We start from the raw sequence: 7,196 nt of genomic DNA on the forward strand, positions 1-7,196 counted from the left end.
ACGAGAGACTGGACCAGCAGGAGGCGAACTTAACTGCCACAGGACAGGCAGTACACACCTTGGTGGCACGGGTGGCCGAGCTGACCCAACAGATGCAACAACTCGTCGGTCCCACTGTACCCGACCCACCGCCGATTCCCCACACACCATCTGCATCGCGGCAACCGGAACCACGTCTGCCTACCCCCGAGAGTTATGCCGGTGAGAGCAATTATTGCAGAGCCTTCCTTACCAAGTGTTCCTTGTTTTTCGCTCTTCAACCGCAGACTTTCAACACGGAAAGATCCAAGGTGGCATTCGTCCTCACCCTGCTCTCCGGACGAGCCGCACTTTGGGGAACGGCGGTGTGGGAGAACCAACATCCTTGCTGTTCCTCGTTCCAGACGCTGGCGGCAGAGATGAGAAGGGTGTTTGACCGAGCGGTGACCGGAAGAGAAGCGGCACGTCAACTCGCAGAGCTCCGCCAAGGTAACCGCTCGGTCTCGGATTATTCCATCGAGTTCCGCACCCTGGCCGCCGAGTGCAAGTGGAACGAGGAGGCACAGTGGGACATGTTCCTGCATGGGCTGGCTGACCGCATCCAGAAGGAGATATTCGCCATCGACCTTCCGGAGAAGATTGACGGTCTCATTGATCTTGCTTTGAGGGTGGACGCTCGTCTGAGTCGGCTGAGGTCCAGGATGGAGCCTCAGCATGGGAGTGTCGAATGCCCTCAGGCCAGCGCTACGGATGCGGTCAGCTACACCTTCGACCCGGAGCCCATGCAGGTGGGTCGAGCTCGGCTCTCCCGGGAGGAGAAGGCGAGACGGAGATCCCGTGGTCTTTGCCTGTACTGCGGCAGGAACGGACACCTGCTAGACTCCTGCCCGGTAAAAGACCACGCCCGGCGGTAAAAGGAAGGCTACTGTCGGGCGGGATCTCCGTGGAAAAGACCTCATCCTCCACTCTCCTCCCGGTGAGATTGCTGTGGGCAGCTCAGGATTATTCCAGCCTCGCCCTCCTCGACTCGGGAGCGGAAGGTAACTTCATTGACTCTGCCCTTGCTCACAAACTTAACATACCCACCATTGCACTCAAGAACACCATTTCTGTCAACGCACTCAACGGACAAGTTCTCCCTGACATTTCATTCACCACTGAACCACTTACACTGATCACTTCCGGCAACCACACAGAACGCATTTCATTTTTCATCCTGGACTCCCCTTTGGCTCCCGTTGTCCTCGGTCACCCTTGGCTGGAGTTACACAATCCAAGGGTTGACTGGGGACAAAACTCTGTGTCTGCGTGGAGTGATAAATGTTATGAGTCTTGTTTGGTGTCTGCTTGTTCGTCTGTTTCTCGTTCTGTTTTTCAGAGTGAGACGGTGAATCTGTCTAACGTGCCTCCGGAGTACCTCGACCTGAAGGAAGTGTTCAGTAAGTCCCGAGCTGCTTCTCTCCCTCCGCATCGTCCCTATGACTGTGCTATAGATTTACTTCCAGGTAAGTCTCCGCCTAAGGGCAAACTATACTCTCTTTCTATTCCAGAGAGGGAGGCCATGGAGAAATATATTTCTGATTCTCTAGCCTCCAAATTCATCCGCCCTTCCTCTTCTCCAGCGGGGGCGGGGTTCTTCTTCGTGGGGAAGAAGGATGGTTCTCTGCGACCTTGCATTGATTACCGAGGGCTGAATAACATCACGGTAAAGAATACCTATCCTTTGCTGTTGATGTCTTCAGCTTTCGAGAGGTTACAGGGAGCATCCGTCTTCACGAAGTTGGACTTACGTAACGCTTATCATTTGGTTCGCATCAGGGAGGGGGATGAATGGAAAACCGCATTTAACACCCCCAGGGGGCATTTTGAATACTTGGTCATGCCTTTCGGCCTTTCCAACTCCCCAGCGGTTTTCCAGGCACTCGTCAATGATGTGTTGAGAGACATGGTCGACCAATTCATATATGTCTACCTGGATGACATTTTGATTTTTTCTTCGTCTCTCCAGGAACATGTTCGACACGTCAGACGAGTGCTTCAGAGGTTGCTAGAGAATGGGCTTTTTGTCAAGGCGGAGAAATGCGCTTTTCATGCACAGTCTGTTCCTTTTTTAGGGTACATCGTGTCATCGGAGGGAATGCGCATGGATCCCGACAAGGTTAAGGCTGTGATGGATTGGCCAAGTCCAGATTCCCGTAAGGCCCTACAGAGGTTTCTGGGGTTCGCCAATTTCTATCGGCGTTTTATTCGCAATTTCAGCCAACTAGCCGCACCTCTGACTGCCTTGACCTCTCCCCGAATGACGTTCAGGTGGTCCGATACAGCCGAGGCTGTATTCGCCAAACTGAAAAGCCGCTTTGTTTCGGCTCCCATCTTAGTCGCCCCTGATCCCACACGTCAGTTCGTGGTAGAGGTCGACGCGTCAGAGGTGGGGGTAGGAGCGGTTCTTTCACAGCGCTCTCCCTCAGATGACAAGATGCACCCGTGCGCGTTTTTCTCCCATCGTCTTTCTCCTGCCGAACGCAATTATGACATTGGTAACAGAGAGTTGTTGGCCGTCAAGTTAGCGTTGGAGGAGTGGCGTCATTGGCTTGAAGGGTCGGGGGTACCTTTTATTGTATGGACGGATCATAAGAACCTTGAATATATTAGATCTGCTAAAAGACTCAACTCCAGGCAGGCTCGGTGGGCACTTTTTTTCGGACGTTTTGACTTTGTTCTCTCGTACCGCCCCGGGTCTAAAAACATCAAACCCGACTCTTTATCTCGTATTTTTGATGCTTCCGAACGCCCGGTTACTCCCGAGTGTATTTTGCCAGAGAAGATAGTTATCTCTACACTCACATGGGAGATCGAATCGAAGGTCAAAGTGGCCTTAGAAGGGGTAACATCCCCGCCCGGCGGCCCACCGAGTTGTTTGTTCGTTCCGGAGGGGTTAAGATCCGAGGTCCTCAAATGGGGTCACTGCTCCAACATTGCCTGTCATCCAGGGGTAAACCGCACTTGCAGTTTAATAAAGCAACGATTTTGGTGGCCACTTATGGCTCGCGACATTCGCAGTTTCGTTTTGGCTTGCTCGGTCTGTGCGGTTGGTAAGACATCTAACCAACCTCCCCAGGGGTTACTTCAGCCGCTGTCTGTTCCTTCGAGACCCTGGTCCCACATCGCTCTAGATTTTGTTACCGCCCTCCTGCCCTCCCAGGGCAAGACGGTCGTTTTGACCGTCGTGGACCGATTCTCGAAGGCAGCACATTTCATTCCCTTGCCCAAATTACCCTCAGCCAAGGAGACAGCGGTATCTGTAGTAGATCACGTCTTTCGGTTACATGGCCTCCCGATGGACGTGGTCTCCGACAGAGGTTCCCAATTTGTGTCCAAATTTTGGCAGGAGTTTTGTAAATTACTAGGAGCCACGGTTAGTCTGTCTTCGGGTTATCACCCCCAAAGCAACGGTCAGACCGAGAGAGCCAATCAGGATCTGGAGAGAGTGTTGCGATGTTTGGTATCCAAGAATCCTTCATCCTGGAGCCAGCAACTCTCTATGGTTGAGTACGCTCATAACTCGTTACCAGTGTCATCTACGGGCCTTTCGCCATTTGAGTGTAGTGTAGGTTACCAGCCACCTATTTTTCCTAGTCTGGATTCCGAGGTCGCGGTCCCCTCTGTTCACGGCTTTATCCAGAGGTGTCATCGCACATGGACCAGAGCCCGTGAGACTCTCACTGCATGAAAAGTGGGATTTTCGTCCCCGTAAACAGCCGGAAATCTCCCTGATTTTCGACAATTAACGTCAGTTTACAGCCTGTGAACGTCGTGTTCGTCTGTGCCACATATTGACGGAAACGAACCATGACGTATGTGGAGCTTGCGGAGGCATGCTGGCGCCGGCGCTAATGGCTCTAATTAGCATATGAATAGCAGCTCTGGGCGGCGCCTTGCCGGAATGGCTTGAATTTCCTCACTCAGTATTGGTTGAAACTACTACATTGAAACAAGAAATATCACTCGTGATTGGTTGGCAGATCTGTTACTATTGGTCAACCTGGGTAATAAATTAATACATTTAAACCCCCAAATTATAATAATTTTACACACGCATATATATATAAAATTATGATTTGCATATTATTTTTTAATTGTATATATTCATATTCATGTGATATGCTATTATGTTTTATATTCATGTCATTGTTATCCTATGGACTACGCTATTATAACCATCAAGGACATTCATTTATTGAGGAAAGGAAAATATGCCAGGGACGTGCAGTTTATTCAAAGAAAGAGCTTTATTAGAACAAACACAAACACACAACCAAATGCAAAACGTTTGAGATCTGCCCACACAACAATAGGAAGCTCACGAGAAGCCCCAAATCCTACAGCACCATGAAGTCTCTGTTTTCCGCTTCAGAGCTGTAGGTAACTAGCGCCATTCTGTCTGTTTTAAGTCCATTTTTCAGACGTCTGTCGTGCGTTGCCCTGTTCTTTGGAATCGCCTCTAATCTCGATTGCAGCGTGGCACAGAGCTCGGCGAGCTCCTGGCTGGTCGAACAGTCCATCCAGACACCGCGCGAACGATGCCGTCTTCCTCATCAGACATCAGGTCTATGGTAGCGCACTTCCAAAGGCCCACCTCATCCTCAGCTAACACACTCTTTCTTGCTTGTAGCAGCTGTAAAAACAAACAATAAAGACAATCAGTATTGCGCGATGTACTGCGTAAAATGCACCTGAAAAATAGTCACACTGACCAAAAACGGATCTAATCTAATAAATCTTACCCTCTTTCTTCTCAATCGACTCCGAGCTGAACTCTTCACAGCTTCTGCGCGCGATGCAAGAACTGGATGTTTGTACCTCCTGCGTACTGTCTCTATGTCTTACATGCAGCTGGAAAACAATTAAATGAGTGTTATGACGAAGTTGTGAAGACGGCGTGCTGCTTCCTGTAAAATGACCAGAAAAAGAAAACACTTTTATAAAACAAGGCTAATTTCAGCTTGTGCTACTTAAAAAGCTTTACTTTAGGTTACTTTAGCTTAGATAACAGTCTTACCGCAGTCTTAGGACTGGTCTTCTCTTAGGCACTCGTCTTCTCTTCTTAAAGTTAGTATCTTCCACACAGTTTTTCGACTCCAAAGCAAGCAACCTATCGTCTATGGACAGCAACCTGGAGATTACTAAAGTTAACTGCTCGTTAAAATCGGCAGCAAACTGAGCAAGCTGACGAGATAGCCCACTGATTGCATTCAGCTGTTTCTTCCCGCCGGTGTTACGGATCAACTGGGGATCATGTTATCTGGGGACGGGCGCGTGCACGCAGCTAGTTTTACCTGGATTTACAGCAGATGTTAGACGAGGACAGATTCGTAACAGCGGATTTTCCACTGAACAGATTTAAAACGCTTTCCACATTATTGGTAAATGTTTGCATAATATCAGGCTCTGTGTTTTCCTCTGTCGCTGCTTTGCTGTATGTTTCAAACGCAGTTTAAGGGAATTTTTAATGTGGTTTCATTTCACAACACAGACCACGCCCACATTTTGTTACATTCTTTTCGATGAAAGTCGTATCCAATAACAATTACATTCAATAAATTACATTGTGTCGTATTAGTATCGGAATTTTCATTTTATTTTTAATAACTATTGTTTTTGTAATTTGCTTAGGGTATTTTTTAAATTATATATATATATATATATATATATATATATATATATATATATATATATATATATATATATATATATATATATATATATATATATATATATATCCTAACTAAAATAACTCATAGCCTGTCATATTACCTTTCTCATATTAGCCTATTATATTCTATTATAATCTATTATATTGCCCACCCCTTGCCCACCTGCACATCCCAGCTGATATACAAGATTTGGGGGGTCATTCTGCATTTGAAAGTTTGAAAGGGTTTTAAATCTTCTAAATAAAGTAAAATGATTCAAAATCAAGTAATTTATATATGCCAAAATCAACTTTAAACATATACAATGTAATTTCCAAACAGCAAAATTGTGGCCAGTGAAAATGCTGAGTGACTAGTAACTTTGGAAAACCACTAGCCACGGTGGCCAGTGAGCAAGTTAATGTCAACCCCTGTATGTATATATGTATATATATATATATATATATATATATATATATATATATATATATATATATATATATATATATATGTAGTGCCGTTAAAATTAATTTGCGTTAACACGTTAATTTTGACAGGCAATGATATATGATATATAAAGTTTGCTGATGTATGACGCCGCTTATTAGCAGGAGACCGCAATGATTGGTCAAAGTTGCGGTGATTGGTCAAAATTGCGAGTCGCACTGAATTCACGGGGACTGATTGCAAATGACACACAATAAATAATCTAGAATACTTTCATCAAATATATAAATTCAACCTTAAGTTTAAGATTTTACAATTAGGCTATACTGAGCCTGATCTATCTAAGAGATTTTCTTAGAAGGAAGTTAATACCTTTTAAATGTCACATGGGTTAAAACTCCTGCTACCCTGATTTGCATTTGTATAGCTCACAGCATGTTCATTTACATGTTAAAGCCTCCCCTGGAGTTAAGGGAAGGGGGGTCTTGGGGGGGACAACTGCCAAGCAAGGCCCACGTCAATTTCTGACAATTCACGGCAGTTTTCGGTGTCGCCTGCAAACTGCCGTGTACAGTCGTAAACCTGATCTTCCACGACAATCTACAGTGCCGCTTACTGACGAAAATCCCACTTTTCATGCAGTGTCTGCTCCAGGTGGGAGCGCGCACCAAGGCTAAAGCCGATCGCCACCGGTCTAAGCCTCCCGTTTACGTCGTCGGTCAAAAAGTGTGGCTTTCTACCAAGAACATTCCTCTCCGCTCCGTATCTAATAAACTTGCTCCCAAATTTATCGACCCGTTCATTGTCACCAAGATCATTAGTCCGGTGACAGTCCGCCTCAAACTCCCTCTGGCGTACAGGAGGATTCATCCCGCCTTCCATGTATCCAAAATCAAACCTGTTTTTCACTCCCACCTTAATCCGCCAGTCCCGGTTCCCCCACCGCCGCGACTCGTAGATGGGGAACCAACTTATTCGGTTAATCGCATTCTGGATTCTAGACGGAGGGGACGCGGTTTCCAGTACTTGGTGGACTGGGAAGGTTACGGTCCGGAGGAGAGAAGTTGGGTTCCTGCT

General features: G+C 46.6%; 1 long non-coding RNA gene across 1 annotated transcript; it reads right to left on the bottom strand.

Annotated features, from left to right (window-relative positions):
- Positions 1-4,249: 4,249 nt before the first annotated feature.
- On the bottom strand, positions 4,250-5,640 carry LOC137048189 (uncharacterized). The gene is made up of 2 exons (XR_010899333.1): positions 4,764-5,640; positions 4,250-4,654 (listed from the first exon to the last, which is right to left on the bottom strand). It is a non-coding gene; the product is annotated as an uncharacterized lncRNA (long non-coding RNA).
- Between the last annotated feature and the right edge of the window lie 1,556 nt (positions 5,641-7,196).

This window comes from Pseudorasbora parva, chromosome 19 (assembly GCF_024679245.1).
Source record: "Pseudorasbora parva isolate DD20220531a chromosome 19, ASM2467924v1, whole genome shotgun sequence".
Lineage (NCBI taxonomy): Eukaryota > Metazoa > Chordata > Actinopteri > Cypriniformes > Gobionidae > Pseudorasbora > Pseudorasbora parva.